The 13,142-nt window shown below is 39.1% G+C and overlaps 1 protein-coding gene and 1 pseudogene across 1 annotated transcript in view; one reads left to right on the forward strand and one right to left on the reverse strand.

Moving 5' to 3' along the window:
- CD1H11orf80 (chromosome D1 C11orf80 homolog) overlaps positions 1-13,142 on the reverse strand; it is a 96,568-nt gene that overhangs the window by 49,355 nt on the left and 34,071 nt on the right. The window lies entirely within an intron of this gene.
- On the forward strand, positions 1,583-1,727 carry LOC125917865 (uncharacterized; annotated as a pseudogene).

The raw sequence follows: 13,142 nt of genomic DNA on the forward strand, positions 1-13,142 counted from the left end.
GCCCTATGTGGGGCCCAAACTCACAAACCACGAGATCATGACCTGAGCCAAAGTCAGAGGCTAAACCAACTGAGCCACCCAGGTGCCCCACAACATGGATGAATTTTGAAAACATTATGCTAGGGCACCTGGGTGGCTTGGTGGGTTGAGCATCTGACTTGATTTCAGCTCAGGTCATGATCCCAGGGTCATGAGATCAAGCCCCGTGTCAGGCTCCATGCTGAGCATAGAGCCTGCTTAAGATTCTCTGTCTCCCTCTGCCCTTCCCCACTCACGTTTTCTCTCTCTCTAAAATAAAACAATTTTTTTTAAACATTATGCTTAGTGAAAGAAACCAGACACAAAAGACTACATATTGTATTATTTCATTTATATGAAATCTCCAAGATAGACAAATCTATAAAGACATTAAGGATAAACTTTTAAAAGACATAAACACTAAACAAATTTTTAATGGTTTTTTTAAGTTTATTTATTTATTTTGAGAGAGAAAGTGTCCACGCATGTGGGGGAGGGACAGACAGAGGGAAAGAGAGAATCTCAAGCAGGCTCCACACCATCAGCATGGAGCCTGACGTGGGGCTCAATCTCATGAACTGTGAGATCATGACCTGAGCTGAAACCAAGAGCTGGGCACTTAACCAACTGAACCACCCAGTCACCCCACTAAAAAAAATTTTAAATAAAAAAATAGATCCATAATAAATAATGACTGAGAATTATCATAAAACAAAGACAGATGTAAGTACTGTTTGAATAAATTTACCAAATGCCAAGCAGGATAAATTTCTTAAAAAAAAAAAAAAAAAAAAAAGGCACAAAAAAAGCCACACAGCTGAACATATCAAAGTGAAACCCAGAATAACAAGGATAAAGAGAAAACTCTAAAAACTACAAAAGAGAATGAAATTATCCTGAAGAAACATGAGTTAGACTTCTCATCAGCAATATTAGATATCAGAAGATAATTAAGTACTATCATCAAAGATCACAAAAAATTAACTTGGAATCTGGACTTTTAAGAGAACCAAACTAACATTAAAGAATCAATAGGGATGCTTGGATGGCTCAGTCAGTTAAGTGTCCCACCTTCAGCTCAGGGATCACGATTTCACGGTTTGTGAGTTCAAGCCCCACATCAGGCTCTTTGCTGTGAGCACAGAGCCCACTTCGGATCTTATGTCCCCTTCTCTCTCTGCCCCTCCCCCACTAGTTTTCTCTCTCTCTCTCTCTCTCAAAATAAACTTTAAGAAACAAAAATGAAAAACTTTAACTTATTTATTATTTATTTATGTTTTTATTTTTGAGAGAGTGAGTCAGAGTGCCAGTGGGGGAGAAGCAGAGAGAGAGGGAGACACAGAATCTGAAGCAGGCTCCAGGATCTGAACTGTCAGCACAGAGCCTGATGTGGGTCTCAAACCCATGAACCATGAGACCAGGACCTGAGCCGAAGTCTAATGCTTAACCAACTGAGCAACCCAGGCGCCCCTAGAATGAAAAACTTTAAATGTTTACATTACACATTCACTTGATGAAAGAACTAAATAAACCAAATCAGCATAACCATTTAAAAATGAGTTTAATCGCTTCTCGGCCTTTTGGCTAAGATCAAGTGTAGTATCTGTTCTTATCAGTTTAATAAAAATGAGTTTAAATTTGCACCTTTTTGCTGAGATAGTGTGGAGATAAGGAAGAATTATATCATCAACAATATCAAGCTATCTCTTCATATAGCTCTTCAACTGTTAAAGTAGCAAAATTTCAGTCATGTGGCAATGTGAACATACATCAAAACCATATACTGGGACTTCTTCCAGCAATGATGAAATAACAGGTACTAATAAATCAGCCCTCGCACCAAAAACTACTATAAAACTAGGTAAAACATATGAGTCAATTGTTTTCAGGCACTGGACAACAAATAGCACAAGACTGTGATCCTTGAGAGAAGGCAAACTCCTGAGGTAAACCCTACGACTGCCCTGGATGTCTGCCTGGGGAAATTTTCCTGTCTACTGAGCAGGGACCTGGAGCCCAAGCAGAGTATAGTGGACCCAATATGCTGAGAAGGTACAGAACAGTTCAGAGTTGCAAAAGTACCTAGAATCTGCAAGGCAGGGCACAGGAGGGGAGGGAGCTATGCAGAAGTGGGTACTGAAAGTCTGTGTGGGAGCTCCCCATGAGTCCTTGGTCAAAAGCTGGGCTATGCATGCACAGGTGAGACTATATTAAATTTCCCAGACAGCAGCTGCAATGGAGTTGAGAATGAAACAAGACACAAGTGGTCAAGCAGTACTGGAAAATGTTGGGCTTCAGACCCAACCAGAATGGAGAGACCTTGATAAAACTGATGGTGTCCAGCTAAGACACCAAAAAGGTAAGGCTTTCTTAGCAAAAAAAAAAAAAAAAAAAAGAGAGAGAGAGGGGAAAAAAATAGACAACAACAATAATAACCCACTTTCTAGATGAAAATCCATTCTTGACCTAACCTAAGAAAATGCCTAAAACCAAGACTCAACAAGATCCACAGAGGAGATAGTTTGGAGATTGAGTGGTATCAAGTTAAAGGAGTTTGGAAAATGACTTGAGTTTCTACATATGAACCCTATAAAAGGTATAAAAACAAGCCAACACTAGGTTAGATTAGCCTGCTAGAACAAAAATCAACACTCTTCAGAGTTAAAACAGAATATAAAATAGGAACACATTATCCAATATAAAATAAGGATTTACTAGACACGTAAAGAAAAAAAAATGTAACTCACAAGGAAAAAAAAGCAATAAGAAAGCCCAAGCCTGTCATAGATGTTATATTTGGGAAAGACTTTCAGACACATACTATTTATTTAAAAAAATTTTTTTTAAGTTTATTCATTTTTGAGAGAGAGAGACAGAGCGTGAGCAGGGGAGGGGCAGAGAGAGAAAGGGAGACACACACTCCAAAGCAGGCTCCAGGCTCTGAGCTTTCAGCACAGAGCGCGATGCAGGGCTCAAACTCACGAACCACGAGATCATGACTTGAGCCAAAGTTGGATGCTTAACTGGCTGAGCCACCCAGGTGCCCCAGGTACATACTATTTATTATATGTTCAAAGACAAAGGTGGCTTAAATGTGTCAAATGATATGAAATATCAGCAGAGAAAGGTACACTAAAAAAAAAAATCAAATGGAAATTCTATAACTGAAAAGTTCACTGACTGAAATGAATTTGCTGGACAAGTTTAATACATTAGATATGACAGAAGAGTCAGTGAAATTATTGAAGACAAAGAACAAAAATTATCCAGTCTGGGGCTCCTGGATGGCTCAGTCAGTTGAGCATCCAACTCTTGATTTCGGCTCAGCCATGATCCCAGGGTCATGGCACTGAACCCCACATTGGCTCCATGCTGAGTGTGGAGCCTGCTTAAGATTCTCTGTCTCTCTCCCTCTGCCCCTCCCTGCCACTCACACTCTCTAAAAATAAAAAATAATATATATATATATATATATATATATATATATATATATATATGTATCTCCATATCCAATCTGGACAGTAAAGAGATTGAAGAAAAATGAACAGAATCTTAGAGACCTATAGAACAATATCAACCAGTCACAAATATGTATAATGGAAGTTCCAGAAGGAAAAGAAAGTGGAATGGACAGGAAAAATATTAAATGGACAGGAGAAAAAATATGAAAATATGAAAAGTAATGTTTTTTAATTTGATGAAAAATATTAAGATGTGAAAAGCTCAGCAAACCCCAAGCAAGATAAGTGCAAAGAATATAATACCTAAGTACATAATGGTCAAAGTTATCTTTTTAATAAAGAAGATAGAGAGAAAATCTTGAAACAAGCTGGGGGAAAAAGCACATACTACCTACAGAGGACCTATAATATAAATTACAGCTGACTTCTTCTGAGAAACAATAGAGGCCAGAAGACAATGGAATGACTTCACTTCAAAGCACTATCAAGCTAGAATTTCAAGTCCACTGAAATATATTTATTTTAAAATGAGGGTAAGACAAAGACATTTTTTGGTAAACAGAAGATTGAGTAATTCATTGGCAGAAGACCTGCACTACAAGAAATGCTAAAGGATATTCTTTAGACTGAAGATGAAAACCCAGATACACAGGAAGAAATGAAGAGCACCAGAAGTAAATGAGTAAATACAAAAAGCATTTTTTCTTCTCATATTTTTCTTAACATACAACTAACAGTTTAAAGAAAAAATAATAACATTGCAAGGCAGGAATTATAACATGTGAAAATACTCAAAATAGTGCAAAAAATAGTACTGAACTATAACCCTCCAAGTAAAATAAATAACCAAAAGTTCATCCTGATTAAATAACTGGATTAATAAATAAATGATTTAGAAGGGACAACACTTCATTATAGATAAATTCCAATAAATAAATGTAGAAGAAATGAGGACATATGATATCACAGTAATACTACAGTAATAATTGCTACAGGCCAGATCTACCAATGAATATTAAGTTAGTAGATGAACATTTAAGGAAAAACAGTATATTTGCAAATTCTCACAGTATTTCCCCCAAATATTTAAAAATTACACAAAGTAACTCTACTTAGAAAAATCTGACAGATAACACCTTAACCAAATGATCAAGGTTAATATTGCCACTAAAGAGACATCAACATCATCAATTCCCTCATAACGCACACTGAAATGGGCACATCACCTGTTTGGTATTCTTCCCAACAATGCATAACCTCAATCTCATACAAGAAAACATCATGTAAGTTCAAATTGAAGGACATTCTACAAAATACCTGACAAGTACTTTTCAAAAGTGTCAAGGTCATAAAAGAAAAAGGAAGTTGGAGAAACTGTCACAGATTGAAAGAGATTAATAAGACCTAACAACTAAATGCAAAGTGAGGTCCTGTAACGGATCCAGCAACCAAAAAAGGACATTAGTAGAAAAGTTGGTAAAATCTTAATGAAGTCTATAGTTTAGTTAATACTGTTTTACTAGTGTTAATTTGTTAGTTTTGATGATTGTACTATAAGGGGTTTAAAATATCAATCATAGGGACGCCTGGGTGGCTCAGTCGGTTGAGCGTCTGACTTCAGCTCAGGTCATGATCTCACAGTCTGTGAGTTTGAGCCCCACGTCAGGCCCTGTGCTGACAGCCCTGAGACTCGAGCCTGCTTCAGATTCTGTGTCTCCCTCTCTCTCTGCCCCTCCGCCGCTCATGCTCTGTCTCTCTCTCTCGCTTTGTCAAAAATAAATAAACATTAAAAATATCTATTACAGGGAAAACTGGATGAAAGATGTACAAGAATTCTTTGTGCTGTTTTTGCAACTCTTCTGTAAGTCTAAAATTATTTGCAAATTAAAAATATAAATATTCTGCAAAAGAATGAAACTGGACCGCTATCTTACACCATACACAAAAATTAACTCAAAATGGATTAAATACCAGGGGCCCCTGGGTGGCTCAGTCTGACTCTTGGTTTTGGCTCAGGTCACAATCTCACGGTTTCATGAGTTTGAGCCCCACATCGGGCTCTGCACTGACAGCATGGAACCTTCTTGGGATTCTCTGTCTCCCTCTCTCTCTGCCCCTCTCCCACTTGTGCTGTCTTTCTCAAAATAAATTAAAAAAAAAAAAAAAAAGGATTAAAGACCATGAATGTAAGACCTGAAATCACAAAACTCCTAGAAGAAAACAGACAGGAAGCTCCTTGACATTGGTCTTGGTGATTAATTTTTGGATTTGACACCAAAAACAAAGGCAGCAAAAATAAAAATAAACAAATGAGACTACATCAAGCTAAAAAGCTTCTGCAGAGCTAAGGAAACCATCAACAAAATGAAAAGGCAACTTACTAATAAATGTGAGAAAAATTTGCAATTCATGTATATGATAAAAGGAGTTCATATCTGTAATATATAAAGAACTCATACAAACCAATAGCAAAAAGATAAGAAATAATAAAGTGTTGGTGAGGATGTGGAGAAAAATGAACTTGTGCACTGTTGGGAAGGATGTAACCTTACTATGTAACCACTATGAAAAAACAGTATGGAGGCTCCTCAGAAAATTAACACTATAACTACCGTATGACCCAGCAACTCCACTTCTTGGTATATATCTAAAGACAACAAAAACACTAACTTGAAAAGACATATGCACCCCCATGTTCACTGCAACATTATTTACAATGGCCAAGACATGGAAACAACCTGTTTCCACTAATGAATCAATGGATAAAGAAAATGCTGGGACCCCTAGGTGGCTCAGTCAGTTAAGCACCCAACTCTTGATTTCGGCTCAGGTCAGGATCTTATGGTGGTGAGACTGAGCCCCGCCACAGGCTCCGCACTGGGTGGTAGCATGCTTAAGATTCTCTCCCTCTCTCTCCCTCTGCCCCTCTTCTGTTCATGCTCACTTTCTCAAAAAAAAAAAAAAAAAATTTTTTTTTTAAGGAAATGTGGCATGTATATATACAATGGAATATTATTCAGCCTTTAGAAAAATGAAATCTTGGGCACCAAGGTGACTCAGTAGGTTAAGCATCTGACTCTTGATTTCCTCTCAGATCATGATCTCACGGTTCATGAGATCAAGCCCAGCAGGGGGCTCTGCACTAACAATGCAGAGCCTGCTTGTGATTCTCTCTCATCCTCTCTCTCGCCCCTCCCCTGCTCTCTCACGCTGTCTCTCAAAATAAATAAGTAAACATTACAAAAATTATTAAAAAGAAAAAAAAAGAAAAATGAAATCTTGCCCTTAGTGACAACACAGATGAACCTTGAAGGCATTATGTTAAGTGAAGTAAGTCAGAAAAGGACAAATACCATTTGATCTCACTTATACGTAGAATCTAAAAGAAAAAATGAGCTTATAGATACAGAGAACATATTAGTGGCTCCTGGTAGTGGGGGTGGAGGAGGTAAAGGGGTCAAAAGGTATAAACTTCCAGTTATAAAGTAAGTCACGGGAATGTAAAGTTCACCATGGTGACTATAGTTACTAATATTGTATTACACATTTAAAGTTGCCAAAAAAGAGATCTTACAAGTTACCATAAGAAAAAAATTTGTATCTATGTATGGTGATGGACGTTAGACTTATTGCAACGATCATTTCACAATGTATGTAAATGTCACATCATTATGTTATATACCTGAAACTAATATATCATTATACCTCAATTTAAAAAATGTTCCTTGTCGGATTATTTTGATGCTTTTATAAAAAAAATCAAGTAGCCATATAAGTATGGGCCTATTTCTGGACTCCATTTTTTCCCCATTTTTCTGTCTTTATGCCAATTCAATACTGTCTTAACTATTGTAGCTTTCTAGAAAATATTCTGTTGGGTAAGTTAAGTCCTCCAGTAATGTTCTTCTTTTTTAAGATTCTTTTAATTATCCTAGATCCTTTCCATTTCCATATAATATTTTCCCTGTTTTTCCCTGCCCCTCTTGCACTCATGCGCAGGCACATTCTCTCTCACTCAAGAAAAAAAAAATCAATTAATTAATTAATTAAAGAAAAGAAAAATAATTAATTAAAAATTAATAACCTTTGGAGACTTCTGGGGGAGAGGGCAGAGTAGGAGGAGCCTAGGCTTACCTTGTCCCACAGATACACCTAGATAACACCCACATCAGTGTAAATAACTCAGAAAATGACCTGAACACTAGCGGCACAGACAGATAAATGTAGACAAAAGGCCACATAGAAGAGGGTAGGAAGTGCAGGAACACAGTAAGGAGACAAAATGACCCACAGCGCTGTCCACAGGAGGGAGGAACACCAGGGCATGGAGAGAGGAGAGGAGCAGACCCCACATCAGGCACCCCAGTCACAGAGGACCCAAACTGACAAGACAAATCCCCATAACATTCGGGTTTGAAAACTAGAAGGGCCTAACTTCACAAGTTATTACAATCAGTGGGGCTTGACACCTGGCACTTTAAAAATCAGCAGCTGGGCTCTGGGAGAGCTGGAAGGGATAGGAAACTGAGTCCCCATCCTTAAAGAGACAGCACAACAAATAGCCCTGCTGAGATACAGCATGGAAGCAGCAGCTTGAAAAATACCTGGGGAGAGGTATGAAGAGAGGGAGACTTCTCCAAGAATAAAAGAGGGGGCAGGCACCATTTCCCTCCCCTATACCCCACCCTAGATATAGAGACTCCTGTAAGAACCAGTGCAGAGCAAACACTCTCCACCTAGCTTGTTAACAGTGTGCTCCGTCCTTAGGGTTTTCCTTAGGGTTTTCCTTCAGCAGGAAGCACCCCCCTCCATCCTAGCCTGGGCAGGAGTTTTCCCCAGTGGGTGCAAGCCCCCTCCTGCAGCAGACTGGCATAACTTGCTAGCACTGTGGGCCCTGCCCCTGCATTCTCCTGTAGACACACCCCCTCCAACAATCCTTGGCAGGAACCCATCCAGAGTGGTGCCACAAGCCTGGCAGTGTGCAAGCAGCCCTCACAGGGGCCAGCACAACTCCAAAGTGACTCCTGCCCTGAAGTGAGGGGAAGATAACCACACACACCAGTCTGACTGTGGCCCTAGCAGTGGATTGGGGGAGACATCGGGTCTGACTGCAGGCCCTACCCACCAATGAAAGCTTCTCAGAGGACAACACAGGGAAAGTGCCCTACAGTTCAGTGCTACCACAGCTTTGGTAAAACCCTGGTCTGACTCAATTCAAACCCAGTGTGGCTCCACCATGGCCCACTAACAACACAGGGACCAAAATCTGCCCACAACAAAGAGAGCCATTGCAGAAGATTGGACTGAAGGCAAATGCAGCTTGGCCACAAAAGCAGGGCACATGCAACATACAGGAGACACCCCAGGTTCTGGTGAACAGAGGACATTGCACTACAGGCCACTACAGGACCTCTTCTTCATAAGGCCACTAATTTCAAGAGCAGGAGATATAGCTGACTTTCCTAACACATAGAAACAGACACAAGGAGTAAGACAAAATGAGAAGACATAAGAATATGTCCCAAATTAAACAACAGGAAAACATCACAGCAAAAGAGCTAAACAAAATGGAGGTAAGTAATATGCCTGATAGAGAATTTAAAGTAATGGTCATAAAGATACTCACTGGACTTGGTGGAAAAAACAGAGAACTTCAGTGAGACTCTCAACAAAGAGATAGACAACATAGGGGCGGCTGGTTGGCTCAGTCGGTTAAGCATCCGACTTCAGCTCAGGTCGATCTTGCGGTCTGTGAGTTCGAGCCCCGCATCGGGCTCTGGGCTGATGGCTCAGAGCCTGGAGCCTGCTTCCGATTCCGTGTCTCCCTCTCTCTCTGCCCCTCCCCCGTTCATGCTCTGTCTCTGTCTCAAAAATAAATAAACGTTAAAAAAAAATAAAAAAAAAAGAGATAGACAACATAAAAAAGAACCAACCAGAGGTAAAGAACTCAATAATTAAAACTAAAAATACATCAGAGGGAATAATTAACAGACCAGAGGAAGCAGAAGAATGCATAAGTGACCTGGAGAAGAGTAATAGAAAGCAATCAAGCTGAACAAAAGAGAGAAAAGAAATAATAAAAAATGAAAATAGGCTTAAGGGAACTCAGAAATACTGTCAAGTATAATAACATTCACATTACAGGGGTCCTAGGAGGAGGAGAAAAAGGGTGGCAGAACATTTATTTGAAGAAATTATAGCTGAAAACTTCCTGAATATGAGGAAGGAAACAGAAATCCAAGGCACAGAGAGCCCCCAACAAAATCAACCCAAGCAGGTCCATACCAAGAAACACAGAAGAGGATGGATGCCACCATGATGTTTTATTTTATAGTAAAGACTTCACCAAAACACTACCAGAACTGATATATCTATTCAGTAAGGTCACAAGATACAAAACAATATACAAAAATCCTTTATAGAAATACAAAGGATTTCTATACACTGATTAGTGTATTTCTATACACTAATAATGAAGTAGCAGAAGGAGAAATTAAGAAAATAGTCCCATTTACAATTACGCTGAAAATAATAAAACACATAAGAATAAACTTAACCAAGGAGATTAAATACTTGTACTCTTAAAACAATAAAACACTGATGAAAGAAACTGAAGATGACACAAACAAGTGGAAAGATATTCCATGCTCATGGACTGAGAGAACATTGTTAAAATGTCTATAGTACAAAAAGCAATCTACAGATTTAATGCAATCCCTATCAAAATACCATAGGCATTCTTCACAGAACTAGAACAAATAATCCTAAAATTTGTATGGAACCACAAAAGACCCTGAATATCCAAAGCAATCTTAACAAAGAAAAACAAAATTGGAGGTGAGGTGTCACAATCCCACACTTCAAGTTATATTACAAAGCTGCAGTAATCAAAACAGTATGGTACTGGCACAAAAACAGACACACAGATCAATAGAACAGAATAGAGAACCCAGAAATAAACCCATGATTGAGGCACTTGGGTGGCTTAGTCATTTAAGCGTCTGACTTTGGCTCAGGTCATGATCTCATGGTCCATGAGTTCAAACCCCACATCAGGCTCTGTGCTGACAGCTCAGACCCTGGAGTCTGCTTCAGATTCTGTGTCTCCCTTGCTCTCTGCCCCTCCCACACTCATGCACACACACACTCTCTCTCTCAAAAATAAAAAATTTAAAAAATTAAACCTCTATTTAAAAAGAAATAAACCCATGATTATATGGGGGTCAATTAATCTTCAACAAAGAAAGCAAAAATAAGCAATAGGAAAAAGACAGTCTCTTCAACAAATGATGTTAGGAAAACTGAACAGCTACATGTGAAAAAATGAAACTGGACCACTTTCTCCATACATAAAAATAGACCTAAAATGAATTAAAGACCTAAATGTGAGACCTGAAACCATAAAAATCCTAGAAGAGAGCACATGCAGTAATTTCTCTAACATCACCCATAGCAACATTTCTCTAGATATGTCTCCTGAGGCAAAGGAAACAAAAGCAAAAATAAATTACTGGGACTACATCAAAATAAAAAGCTTCTGCACAGCAAAGGAGACAATCAACAAAACTAAAAGACTACTACTGAATGAGAGAAGATATTTGCAAATGTCATATCCAATAAAGGGTTAATATCCAAAATATATAAAGAACTTATACAACTCAACTTATACAACTCAACACTCAAAAAACAAATACTCCAACCGAAAAATGGACAGAAGACATGCACAGACATTTCTCTGAGGAAGGATTACAGGTGATCAGCAGAGACATGAAAAGATGCTCAACATCACTCATCATCGGGGAAATGCAAATCAAAACTACAATGAGGTATCGCCACACACCTGTCAGAATGGCTAAAATGAAAAACACAAGAAACAAGTGTTGGCAAGGATGTGGAGAAAAAGGAACTCTTGTGCATTGCTGGTGAGGAATGCCAACAAGTGCAGCCACTGTGGAAATCAGTACAGTGGTTCCTTAAAAAATTCATGATAGAATTACCATATTATCCAGTAATTCCACTACTTACCAAAAAAACCCCATGAAAACATTAATTCAAAAGATGTATTTACCCCTACGTTTATTACAGCATTATTTACAATAGCCAAGATATGGAAGCAACCCAAGAGTCCATAGATATGTGAATGCATAAAGATGTGATATATATTTTTTGCAACAGGTTTACAGCCAGAACACAGGTGTCATGAAAACCACGGCTAAACCTAAACCAAAGTGGGAAAGAAAAATACTCATATCAACATCATCGTCAATGGACACACAGATTCAGGTAGGTCTACCACTACTGGTCATCTGATCTACAAATGTGATGGGATCAACAAAAAACCTATTGAAAAATTTGAGAGGGAGGCTACTGAGATGGGAAAGAGCTCCTTCAAGTATGCATGGGTCTTGGATAAACTGAAAGCTGAATGTGAACATGGTATCACCATTGATATCTCCCTGTAGAAATTCAAGACCAGTAAGTGTTATGTGACCATCATTGATGTCCCAGGACACAGAGACTTTATAAAAAACATTATTACAGGCACATCTCAGGCTGACTGTGCTGTCCTGATTGTTGCTGCTGGTGTTGGTAAATTTGGAGCAGTATCTCCAAGAATGGGCAGACCTGTGAGCATGTTACACATTGGGTGTAAAATAACTTATTATTGGTGTTAACAAAGTGGATTCTACTGAGCCACCTTACAGCCAGGAGATATGAGGAAATAATAAGGAAGTCAGCACCTACATTAAGAAAATTGGCTACAACCCCGACACAGTAGCATTTATTACAATTTCTGGTTGGAATGATGAAAACGTGCTGGAGCCAAGTCCTAACATGCCTTGGTTCAAGGGATGGAAAGTCACCCATAAAGATGGCAAGGCCAGTAGAACCACACTTCTTGAAGCTCTGGATTGCATTCTGCCACCAACTCAACCAACTGACAAGCCCTTGCGTCTTCCTCTTCAGATGTCTACAAAATTGATGGTATTGGTACTGTCCCTGTGGGCCGAGTGGAGACTGGTATTCTTAAACCTGACATGGTGGTCACCTTTGCTCCAGTCAATGTTACACAACTGAAGTAAAGTCTGTTGAAACATACCATGAAACTCTGAGTGACACTCTTCCTGGGGACAATGCGGGCTTCAATGTCAAGAACATATCTGCCAAAGATGTTCATTGTGGCAATGTGGCTGGTGATAACAAAAATGACCTACCAATGGAAGCAGCTGGCTTCATGGCTCAGGTGATTATCTTGAACCATCCAGGCCAAATCAGCGATGGATATACACCTGGGCTGGATTGTCACCTAGCTGTTCACTGAGCCAAAGGAGATTGATCATCATTCTGGAAAAAAGTTACAAAATGGTTCCGAAGTTCTTGAAATCTGGTGATGCTGCCATTGTTGGTGTGGTTCCTGGCAAGTCTATGAGTGTTGAGAACTTCTCTATCCTCCTCTGAGCTCTTCTGCTGTTTGTGACATGAGACAGATGGTTGCTATGGGTGTCATCAAAGCAGTGGACAAGAAGGTAGCTCGAGCTGGCAAAGTCACCAAGTCTGTTCCAAAAGCTCAAAAGGCTAAATGAATATTATCCTGAATACCAGTCATCCCAGCCTTAAATCAGTGGTGGAAGAACAGTCTCAGAACTGTTTGTGTCAATTGGC

The sequence above is a fragment of the Panthera uncia genome, chromosome D1 (genome assembly GCF_023721935.1).
Source record: "Panthera uncia isolate 11264 chromosome D1, Puncia_PCG_1.0, whole genome shotgun sequence".
Lineage (NCBI taxonomy): Eukaryota > Metazoa > Chordata > Mammalia > Carnivora > Felidae > Panthera > Panthera uncia.